At 37.0% G+C, this 12,912-nt stretch overlaps 1 protein-coding gene across 3 annotated transcripts in view; it reads right to left on the reverse strand.

Annotated features, from left to right (window-relative positions):
- The window catches only part of INTS7 (integrator complex subunit 7), a 102,833-nt gene that overhangs the window by 51,925 nt on the left and 37,996 nt on the right, over positions 1 to 12,912 (reverse strand). The gene's annotated exons all lie outside the window — the stretch shown is intronic.

Raw genomic sequence — 12,912 nt, forward strand, 5'->3', positions numbered from 1 at the left:
GGCTGCCGTAAACCATGTTCACGCCACTGCACTCTAGTGGGGGGACAGAGCAAGACCCTGTCTCAAAAAAAAAACAAAAAAAGCACTAAGTCAAACTTCCAAACTCCTTAGGGGAGCCTCAGGAGGCAGGATAACTCAATGTAAACTATGTTGATACATAAAAAGGACACTAGGTAAAAACTAAAAAATTACGAATAAAGAATGAACTTTGGTTAATAATAACAATGCATCAATATTGGTTCATTTATAACAAAAGTACTATACTATTGTAACATGTCAATAATAGGGGAAATAGTGGGGGAATGTGGGAACCCTGTGTACTATCTTCTCAATTTTTCTGTAAATGTAAAACTATTCTGAAATCCCCACCATATTTTGCTTACTTAAGAGAGATATGAATATTATTTCATATATGTGTAATTTTTAAAAACAACAGAGAATATGGAATTCTATCTAGTTTCTAAGTGAATAGAGCTATCTTCTCCCATTTCTGGTCATTTACTCTACTCCTGACCAGGTAGTTTGAAGTATTACCAAAACTAAGATGCTAGTTTTTCTTTCAATGTAGTGAACTATGAATATATAATCACAGTACAGTGACTCTTGCCTTATCCTTTATCACACGGCTCTGTATCATACGACTGCATGTAATATAACAAGTCAAATAACTGTTTTGTTAAATTAATTTCCATTCTCTCACAAAGACAAAGGTTCAGAAAATAAGCAAAACTTAAAAGTCTAAGGAAAAAGTTAAAAATAACATTTCAGAAAGGGTTAAAATAAATTTAATATGACCCTCAATAAAAATGTCAACAAAATTGCAGGACGATTTAGATTACCTGATTTTAAAGATCACGTGAAAAAATAAAAATCAGAAAACATCCAGAAAAACTGGCAAGGAAAAGATTTAAATATATACTAGAATTTAATATATGATAATGGCATTTAAAATTAAAGATACCAGTTAAAACTACAAAGACAATTGACCAGTCATTTGGTAAAATAAAAATATATCCCTGTTTGTTTTTTTTTATGGCAAATAAAAAATCAAAACTGTAAAAAGTACTATGAGGTAACATGGAACAATACAAAGATAAAAAGATAATTGGCAAACCTAGAAAAAAATATTCACATCATATAACATCAGTAAAGGACCAAGAACCTTAATATATACAAAGTTCTGGCTGGGCACAGTGGCCCACGCCTGTAATCCCAACATTTTGGGAGGCTGAGGCAGGAGGATCGCCTCAGGTCAGGAGTTCTAGACCAGCCTGGCCAACATGGTGATACCTATCTCTACTAAAAATACAAAAATCAGCCGGGTGTGGTGGTGCACGCCTGTAGTACCAGCTACTCAGGAGGCTGAGGCAGGAGAATCGCTTGAACCCAGGAGACAGAGGCTGCAGTGAGCCAAGATCGCGCCACTGCATTCCAGCTAGGGCAACAGAGCAAGATTCTGTCTCAAAAAAAAAAAAAAGTTCTTACTAATAAATAGGCAAAAACTCAATAAAAATTTGGTATCTCACAGAAAGAATGCACACAAATGTCTTTTAAATAAAAAGCCTAACCTCATTCATACTTTGAAAATTTTAAATTAAAATGTGTCACTTTTTAACTATCAGATTGACCAAGGTTAAAGTTTGATAATACATAACACTGAAGAATATGGGGAAATAGGTGTTCTCACACATTGTTGTTAGAAGAGTAAAATGGTATAAATCTCTCTGGTGAGTCATTGGTATTAACTCTCAAAACTTTTAAAATACCCATCATTAGACCTAGAAATTTCTTTTCTGAAAATTTATGTTCACAAAGGTGATTTTTCACAAACTATTCAATGTAGAAATGTCAACAGTAACAGTAAAAGTATCAGAAACAACCCTAATGTCTATCAGTGGGGAATTGGGTATATAAAAGAAGTACCACATAGCTGATAAAAAAAAAAAAGTGCAGTAGATCTAGCTGCTAATATAAGATGTTCGGCTGGGTGCGGTGGCTCACACCTGTAATCCCAGCACTTTAGGAGGCCGAGGCGGGCGGATCACGAGGTCAGGAGATCGAGACCATCCTGGCTAACATGGTGAAACCCTGTCTCTACTAAAAATACAAACATTAGCCAGGTGTGGTGGCAGGTGCCTGAAGTCCCAGCTACTCGGGAGGCTGAGGCAGGAGAATGGCGTGAACCCGGGGGGCGGAGCTTGCAGTGAGCGGAGATCGCGCCACAGCACTCCAGCCTGGGCGACAGAGCAAGACTCCATCTAAAAAAAATTAAAAAAAAAAAATGTTCCCCCATATTAAGAGGTAAAAGGTTTAAAACATGCATGTAGTGTATTTTCACTTGTAAAGAAAAAAAGATGGGGCACACAGGTTTCCATATTGATGAAAAAGTTTAGGAAGGTTACATAAGAAGTGATCACTTCTGCAGAGGAGACCTATGAGAAGAGATGACTTATATTTCACTCACTGTATACTTTTGAACTCTAGAAATTTTTTGTCAGGTGTATGAATATTTTTTGACTGAAAGAAAGACCTAGTTAACAAGAAAAACAGCAGCAGCACAAAAATTATCATGAAAGGAATGGAAATAGACCTGAAAGATGCAGTATGTTTCTGGTAATCGAAGGGAAGACAGTCTAGGTAATGCATACAACACATACTTTGGCAATTAGGCCAGAATATGGGGTGTTTAATTTTGGCCTAAGAGGAGAAATGTTCAAAAGGATAGAGGCTAAGATCGGGGGGGATTAGGCCAGATGATATAGGGCCTTAAAAGTTAGGCAATTAAAACCTAATGGAAAACGAAAAAAAGAAGCCAGAGGAGAGGAATAATGGCATCTAAAGTGTTAGGGAAGATAATTCTGGCAAATGGTAAACAAAACAAAGTTAACAAAGAGAACTGAGAGTGAAGGATGCTAACGTATAGCCTCTGTCAGCAATCCAGGCAGGTGGTGATGATGGCCTGAACTAGAATTTGGTGGCAGGAATGGAGAATAGTGAATGAATATGACAGACATTTTAAAAGAGATTACATATCAAGAAATGAACAAGAAGGATTCAATAATTATTGCAAACTTTCAAATCTAGTAACCAGATTCCATTTAAAAGATTGAAATTTATGGAAGATAAGCCAATTTTAGAAAAAGGACAGAAAATAGAATGAGATATGAAGTCCAAGAAGAAAACATCCACCAGGCATTTGGAATCTAAGATACAGCAAATTTTTAATTGGAAGACACACATCAGAATTCTGGCTCTGCCACCTATCATCTCTCTGATATGAGCCAATTACTGAAATATTTGAGTCCCAACTTCTTTGTCTGTAAAATGGGGTATTTACAAAGAACTGCTGATTTTCATAAAAAACACCTCTAGAAAAATATACAAGAGATATTGATTGCCACTGGGCAAAGGAGCTGTGTAGATGACAGAAGAGTAGGTGGGAAATAGTCACTATATATCCTTCTGTAGTTTTGGAATTTTGACCATATGAATGCGCTGGCATTTAAAAAACTGAATTAAAATTAAAAATCAAATGTAAGTGAGGTGACATCTACTGTCTGTAAGATTACAAAGCCACTGAAAGTCAAAGCACTTTGCAACCCATACAGGCTACTATGCTAGAGAACAATATAGAAGCTCAGGTAAAAGGATTAGACTGTCGGAGGCCCTGCAAACTGGCATTAAGAAAGGCCATAAGAATGACAGAGAATAACTGGTAGAAAGCAGAGAGCCATGGACTCAACTTGGAAGAAAAAGGGCAGTGAAGAATACAGAGAAGGTGCAGGTTAGGTAGTGTAATGAATGAGTGAGGACAGTTAAGTGCCAAAGGAAGGGGCAGGTTGACAGTGCCTAATGTAAAGTGCCTAAGCAAAGTGACAGGAAAACAGATCAAAATGCAAGTGTATAAAAGAAACAGCAGAGGATGAGGAAATAAAAGCAGATATAGACGCTATTACTGAAGTTCAAAAGAATGCATTTTTAAAAAGTGATTATTATTTAATACTATAATTTATATTTATTTATTCAAGCACTTAGGCCATTTCTGTTTGTTTACTTTTTGCTACCTAAATTGGCCTGCCTTGTACTGTTAATTAACTTGTGATTAGGACTAATATCCTAAACCAAACAGTCCCAGAAGTTAGGAACTACGTCCTGTATTTATATGTATTCCATATTATGTCTCAGATTGCTCTATGTATAATACATATTTAGCCTTCTGTGATAATAAACTAGGTGAGACATTTTATACAAAATGACAATAATTTTAAATAAGAAGAATTTTACCACGTAAAAAACTGAATATTAGAAAATCTTGTGATAAAATTATTTACAACGTTATATTCTGTTTCTGTCATCTAGCACATTATTGGGAACCTAAAGCAGTCTCGGTAAATAAATACTCATTTAAGCCTGGGCGCATAGCAAAGTCCCATCTCTACTAAAAAGTTTTTAAAAATTAGCTAGGTGTGGTGGGGCACATCTGCAGTCCTAGCTTCTTGGGAGGCTGAGGTGGAAGAATCACTTGAGCCCAGGAATTTGAGGTTGCAGCGAACTTCAATTGTGCTACGGCACTCCAGCTTGGGCAACAAGTAAGACTCTGTCTTAAAAATAATAATAATAAAATAAAAAAACACTGATTTAAACGTTCATTAATCCAAATCAGTAAGCATAACAGAGCAAATCATGAAGTTCCTCAGAAATGGTACGTCAATCATGTTTCAATATAAAATCTGGTTTATGGACATTACCTACTACAAAATTGTTACCAGGATCATTTTTCATATCAACAAAAAGGAAAAACTGTCTTTTCAAAAGGAGTCCTCGGTCTCATTTATTACCACTGCCTTCTTCACTAACTATCTGGTCTAAATTTTCCTCTCTACTGGCTTAACTCACTACTCAACTAGAGGCTCTGGCCTGAATTATTGTTTTCTGGGTCAATCCCTAAATAGGGTCTTCTCCTATACCCTGGAATAGGACTGGCCACCAGGGATGTGTTCCAGAAAAGTATAGTAAAATGAAGTTTATAATCTTTAAAGTAAAAAAAAAAAAAAAAAAAAGTTGTGTTTGAAAGTATTCTGTCAGAGACATAATACCTCAAAGTTTTCTGTCTCCATTGTACTAACTGCAAAGAAAAAGATTATTACAAGAACTAATTCTAAAGCTGAACTTGTCACTCCTCCTAGTCATGGGTAAGGTACAAATTAGAAGCTCTCAGAAGAGATAATGCTAAAAATAAAATTTACATCTTTGAGACCATCTGGAACAAATAATATTTTGCTCTGTAACAGAGAGGTTGCATAAATCAAATATTCTCTTCCAGTAAGACTACAGGCTGGGTGTGGCAGCTCACACCTGTAATCCCAGCTACTCAGGAGGCTGAGGCAGGAGAATCACTTGAACCCAGGAGGCGGAGGCTGAGGTGAATTGAGATAGCACCACTGCATTCCAGCCTGGGCAACAGAGGAAAACTCCATCTCAAAACCAAACCAAAACAAAACAAAACATGTCTTCTTTTCAAACCCCTGAACTGTTTACAAAAAGTGATCCTACAATGGGCCACAAATAAACTTTAAGAATAACAAAAAGTTAGCAATAACAAAAATTCCACCAACAAATATGGAAAACTAATTACTTCAAAAGTAGAAAACATTACACTAATGCCATGGTCAAAGAAGAAACAAAAATTGCTCTCATGGATATTTTAAAAAATCATTTACAGTAGCATTAAAACCATGAAATATTTAGGAATGTATCTAACAAAATATGTGCAAGATTTGTATGCTGAACTAAAAACCACCCACGTGGGCCGGCGTGGTGGTACACGCCTATAACCCCAGCACTTTGGAAGGCCAAGGCAGGCAGATTGCTTGAGCCAAGGAGTTTGAAACCAGCCTGGACAAAATAGCGAGATTTTGTCGCTACAAAAAAAATACAAAAATTGGCTGGGCATTGGTGTGCACCTGTGGTTTCAGCTCCTTGGGAGGTTGAAGCAGGAGGATCACTTAAGCCCAGGAGGTCAAGATTGCAAAGAGCCGTGATCACACCACTGCACTCCAGCCTGGGCACTGGAGTGAGACCCTGTCTCAAAAAATAAATAAATAAAAATAAAAACCACTGATAAGATGAGGGATAAAATACCACAAATTGGGTACAGTGCATAGTGCTTGGGTCATAGGTACAACAAAATCTCACAAGTCACCAAAGAACTTCCTCATGTAACCAAACACCACCTGCTCCCCAAAAACCTATGGAAAAAAAAAAAACAAAACAAAAATACCACTGATGAGAAACTGAAGAAGAGCTTAAAAAAAAAGAGAGAGAGAGAGAGATAGGCCACGTGCAGTGGCTCACGCCTGGAATCCCAGCACTTTGAGAGGCTAAGGCAGGTGAATCATTTGAGACCAGGAGTTTGAGACCAGCCTGGGCAGTGTGGCAAAATACCATCAATACAAAAATTAGACAGGCATGGTGGCATGTACCTGTAGTCCTATCTACTTCAGAGGCTGAGGTGGGAGGATCACCTGAGGCTGCAGTGAATCATGATTGCACACCACCGCCCTTCAGTCTGGGCAACAGAGTGAAACCTAGCTCCAAACAGGAAGAAAAAAAAAAAAAAAAGGAGAGATATACCACGTTCAAAAAAAACACAATACTATTGGTCAGGCACAGTGGCTCTCACCTATAATCCCACCACTTTGGGAGGCTGAGACGGGCAGATTACTTGAGATCAGAAGTCTGAGACCAACCTGGCCAACATGGTGAAACCCCATCTCTACTAAAAATACAAAAATTAGCTGGGGGTGGTGGTGTGCACCTGTAATCCCAGCTACTTGGGAGGCTGAGGCAGGAGAATCGCTTGAACCTGGGAGGTAAAGGCTGCAGTAAGCTGAGATCACGCCACTGTACTCCAGCCCTGGTGACAGAGCAAGATTCCATCTCAAAAAACAAAAACAAAAACAAAAAAACCTCCACAATACTATTAAAATGTCAATTCATCCCAAATTGATCTTCAGATGTAAAGACCAACAAAAATCCCAGCAGCCTTTTTTTGGTAGAAATTGACAAACTGATTCTAAATTTTACATGAAAAGGCAGTAGACCTAGAATAGCCAAACTGAATTCCTGGGCTCAAGCGATCCTGCCAGCTCAGTCTCCCAAGTAGGAAGGACTATAAGTATATACCAGTACGCCTAGTTGATTTAAAAAAAAAATTTTTTTTGTAGAGACAGAGTCTCACTATGTTGCCCAAGCTACTCTTAAACTCCTCACCTCAAGTGATCCTCTCACCTTGGCCTCTTAAAAGTGCTGGAATTATAGGCATGAGCCACCACATCCCACCCAGTCTAATAATTTTGAAAAAGAAATACAAAGGTAGAGGACTCACACTGATTCCAAGAGTTGCCATAAAATGACAGTAATCAAGACAGTGTCCTATTTGCTTAATGACAGATATACAGACCAATGGAACAGAATAGAATTTAGAAATAAATCCACACAGATATGGTCAACTGATTTTCAACAAAGATGCTAAAGTAATTCAATGGGAAAAGTTTTCCCCACGAAAGGGTGCTACAATTGGTTATCCAAATGCACCTTGATGCCTATCTTATACCATACACAAAAGCCAACTCAAAATGGATCACACAGGGCTATATATAAAAATTAAACTACAAAACTTTTAGGAGAAAACTTTTGTGATTTTGGGTTAGGCAGACTTCTTAGATAAAATACAACCTATAAAAGAAAAAAACATTAATAAATTAGATTTTATCACAACTTAAAACTTCTTTTCAAAAGATATATATTAAAGATATATATTGAGAGGAAATATCTGTAAAACATACATCTGATAAAACATCAAGAATATATAAATAACAATAACAAGACAAAAAACCTAATAAAAAATAAAATATTAAAACAGGCACTTCACTGAAGATACAGATGACAAATAAGCCTGTAAGATGCTCAACATCATTAGTCATTAAGAAAATGCAAAATAAAACCATGATGAAATACCACTACACACCTCTTACAAAACCATACAACACAAAGTGCTGGCAAGGATACAGAACTAGAACTCATATATGGCTGGTGGGTAAGTAAAATGGTATCACAATTTTGGAAAACGGTTTGGCAGTTTCTTACAAAGTCAAATGGAATAAGTGCTTACCACACAATCCAGCAATTCCATTTCTAGGTATTTACCTAAGAGATGTCACACAAAATCGTGTATGATTTTCATGTATGATTGCAGCTTTATTCATAATGGCCAAAAACACAAAAATAATCCGAATGTCCGCCAACTTGTGAACAAATTGTTGTATGCCCATATATCTGAATACTGCTCAGCAATAAAAAGGAATGAACTATTGCTACATGCAACAACATGGATAAATATTAAAAGTATTATGGTAAGTGAAAGAAGCCATATCCAAAAGGCCATATACCATATGATTCTATTTATATCCTAGAGAGGCAAAAATCACAGCAACAGAAATCAGACTGGTAGTTGTCAGGGGCTGGGGAAAGGACTGACTACAGAGGGGCCTGCAGAAACTTTGAGGGGTGATGAAAATGTTCTGTATCTCAACTGTGGCGGTGGTTTTGTACATTTGTAAAAACTCATCCAACTGCATAACTAGAAAAGTTTCTGTAAATAAATTATACCACAATAAATCCAGCTTTTTAAAAAATGCATTTCAAACTAATGGCAATAAGAACAACACAAGACATAATTTATGAAATGTGGTCAATCTGTACCAAGAAGCAAATTAATGGTCTTAACTGCTTTCATTATTAAATAAGAAAAATAAAAATAAATGTACCAAGCACTTGAAAAAGATGAGAAAGTAAAGCTTCTGGCAAGTCTAATCAAGAAAAACAGGATATATAGGTCAGGCGTGGTGGCTCACACTTGTAATCCTAGCACTTTGGGGAGGCCGAGGCGGGTGGATCACCTGAGGTCAGGAGTTCGAGACCAGCCTGGCCAACATGGTGAAACCCTGTCTCTACTAAAAATACAAAAATTAGCCTGGCAGCGTGGCTCATGCCTGTAATCCCAGCTACTTGAGAGGCTGAGGCAGGAGAGTTGCTTGAACTCTGGAGGCGGAGGTTGCAGTGAACCGAGATGGTGCCACTGCACTCCAGCCTGGGCAACAGAGTGAAACTCTATTTCCAACAAAAAAAAAAAAAGAAGAAGAAGAAAGAAAGAAAGAAAGAAAAAGAAAAAGGGGAAATAAACACAAATGTACAAGATAAAAAATTTTAAAAATCAAAGATATTAGAAGTTAAAAAGACTCTTTATGCTGATGAGAAGGAAAGTAAATGGGAAACAAATGACCAAAACTGATTCCAAAAGAGCTAAAAAACTGACAGGAAAATAACATGTAGTGATTGGAAACGTTCTCAAAACAACTATTACTGGAAAAAGTTCCAGATTCAGATAAATGTATGGTACTTTTAAAGTTATACCTTCAGAAACAGAAAATTCTGTTATAGTTCTTAACCATTCCAGAGTATAGAAAGAGAAACTTCCCAGTTCATTTTATTAAGACAGCACAACCCCAACCGTACAATCTGTCAAAGTATTCAAAAAGGAAAACTAAAGAATAAACTTACCTTTAATATAACTTACAGCTACCCTTTAAAAAGCATTTATTTGTATGTGCCAGACACCACATTATATATTGCTTTACTCAAATATCTTACCTGGCAATCCTCTATTTGAATTTATTTGAATTTCTATGTTTCCTTAAAAACTTTCTCTTTGCCTCCCCCATTTTTACCCATACCTAATGATCATGTTTCCTAATTACCTAACAAAACAAAACCCAAAAAAATCCATCACAAAAGACTTTCTGTAACTTTTTACCATAATACCTACTCATGCACTTACATTAGGCTTCTTAAGGTCTTCCTTCCGATTCTATGTGAACTAGAGAAAGCCTATCTACTTCTACTCTGGGTCCCTTCCAGTCTCACCTACTCAAGGACATTGCTCTAGCAATTTTGCCTTCTACCAGGTCATTGCCATCAATAAAAAACAAGTTTACTCCTCCCAGGATAAAAACAAACAGCATACCCTTTAGCAATACCATATCATTTCTCTGCTCCCTTGAGAGCAGAATTCCTTTTTTCTTTTTTTGAGACAGATTTTGCTCTTGTTGCCAGGCTGGAGTGCAACGGCACAATCTCGGCTCACTGCAACCCCCGCTTCCCGGATTCGAGCAATTCTCCCGCCTCAGCCTCCCAGAGTAGCTGGGATTACAGGCATGCACCATCACGCCCAGCTAACTTTGTATTTTTAGTAGAGACAGGGTTTCTCCATGTTGGTCAGGCTGATCTTGAACTCCACCCACCTTGGCTTCCCAAAGTGCTGGGAATACAGGCATGAGCTACCACACCCAGCCCAGAATTCCTTTTAAAACGTTTTCTACAGTAGGCACTCAATATTCATGGGTTCCGCAGCCACTGATTCAACCAACTCCAGATCGAAAGTATTTGAAATATTAATAATAAAAAAGAATAATACAAATAAAAAAACAACATAATACAACTCTTTACTTAAAATTACATTGTATTAGGTATTATAAGTAATCTTGAGAAGGGTTGGTCCTGGAATCAATCTCCAGGGATACTGAGGGACCAATGTACATTCACTGCCTTAAATCTCTCTCCTGTTTTTCTGCAGAATCCACTCTAATTAGCCTTTTACCCACAATGCTGCAGCAAAATTGCTCTCTTAAGGTTATCAATGACTTCATATTGCCAAACGCAAAGGTGAACTATCAGTCCTTATCTTGGCGAATATGGCTGCAGTAGCTCTCGTGGTAGATCAAGGTCTTCTCCCTATAAAATACTATTCTGACTTATGTATTACTGGCCACTCCTTTCCAGGCTCCTTTGCTGGCTGTTTCTCAGCTCATCATTCCCTAAATCTTCTCTAGCCATATTGTCTCCCTAGTTGAGCCATCCAGTCTCATGGCTTCAAATACCATCTATAAACTGATAACTCTCATATTTATAACCTCAGCTGTATCTGTCCACTAAACTCCAGGCACATATGTCGTTGACATCTCCACCTGGATGTCTGACATTTTACACTTTATATACTCAGAAGTGAACTCTTGATCTTCAAGAAATGAGTCTCCCAGAGTCTTGCCCATTCCAAGTAAATGAAAATTGCTTTTGTTGATGGCAAAAAGTTTATAGCTACCTTTCTTTCTCTACACTATGCCAGGAAATCCATCAGCTCTAGCCTTTAAAATATATCCAAACTATTACCACTTCTCACTACCACCCCAACTACCTTGGTTCAGGTAACTATATATTTTCTAATTGGATTATTTGTTACTGCCTCTTAAATGTTCTCCCAGCTTCTGCCTTTGGGCCCCTACAACCTAGTCTCAATATAGCTAAGCCAGAGATAATATTTTAGAACTTAAGTCAGATAATGTTCTCTGCTTAAAATCTTCAGAGGCAATCTATCTCATGTAGAGTAAAAAGCTAAAGTCCTTAAGAAGGACTCAAAGGCCCTGAACGTCTATTCTTCCCTATTATCACCTAACATCACCTCCTACTAATCTCCCCTATTAACAGTCACACTGACCTCACACTCATGAATGTTCTCACTTTAGGGTCTTCAGGCTTTTCTCCTGCTGCTAATACCCTTCCTTCAGGGGCCCACAAAATTGACATTCCCTTCTTTAGGTCTTTCCATAAATGTCAATTTCTCAGTGAGGGTTTCTCTAACCAGCCCTAAAACTGCAAGCTCCACCTTCCATATTCTCTAATCTTCTTCCTGACTTAATTTTTCTTGGCAGCATTTATCACTATCTGACGTCTCTGTCTAGCAGAAGCAAATGCAAATCTCTACAGGAAAGTACTTTTTAGTCTGAGCCTCAAATAATTCCCACACATACTTCTCCAAGAATAATGAGTATTTCAAAGTGAAAAACAACCAGGTAAACAAGGAAAAAGGGTATAGAAATAGAGAGCAGAGACAAATCTGCAGACTTTAGATAAACTGAAAAAATAATTATTGAACTAAAACATATATAAGAAGAAATTACCGAGAACACAGCACAGAGATAGAAAATAGAAAACAAGATAAGGCACATGAAGGATTAACGGGAGAAGGGTTACCATACCTTTAATAGGAGGTCCAGAAGAAAAGGTGAGAAAAAGAGACAGTGGCAATATTTGAAGAAATTACAAGTAACAATTTCCCAGAAGTGCTGAAAGACACCAATCTTCTGATTCAAGAAATCAAACACAGTCTAGATAGTTTAAAAAGAAATTCACAACTAGACATTTCATAGTGAAACTACAGAAAATCAAGTCAAAGAGAACAATTTTAAAGCAAAGAAAAAAAAAAAAAATTCCTTCCAAAGAGTATTACTACTTTTCAGCAGCAATAAAGAAAACCAGTAGACAGCAGAATGGTATCCTCAACGCCCTGGGAATTGTATCCTGAGAAAGTATTTTTCAAGATTGAGGACAAAATGAAAGCATTTTTATGCAAGGAAATATTGAGAGGGTTTACCACCACAGACTCTCACTCAAGGACCTTCCGAAGGCAGAAGGAAAAGTAACTAGGAAATAGCTGAGATGCAAGAGAGCAAAGACAATGGAAGGTCCAAATCAACAATTAATTTCCTAAACAATAACAAAACTATGTAAGAAAAAATAGTTTAATTGTATTTTATTTAACTTGTATTTTAATTACACAAAACAATAATACATAAAAGTTTAGAGTGATGAAAAGGGCATTCAAGTGTGTTCAAAGGACTTTTAGCAGAATTAACTTTAGACTAATAAAAATGACTATCAGTTATGTTTTCATTTCTACGATAACAACTAAAAGAATATTTAACAAGACTGTATACTTCCAGACTAGTCAAGTCAAAT

The sequence above is a fragment of the Trachypithecus francoisi genome, unplaced genomic scaffold (assembly GCF_009764315.1).
Source record: "Trachypithecus francoisi isolate TF-2019V2 unplaced genomic scaffold, Tfra_2.0 Lachesis_group5, whole genome shotgun sequence".
NCBI classification, from domain to species: domain Eukaryota; kingdom Metazoa; phylum Chordata; class Mammalia; order Primates; family Cercopithecidae; genus Trachypithecus; species Trachypithecus francoisi.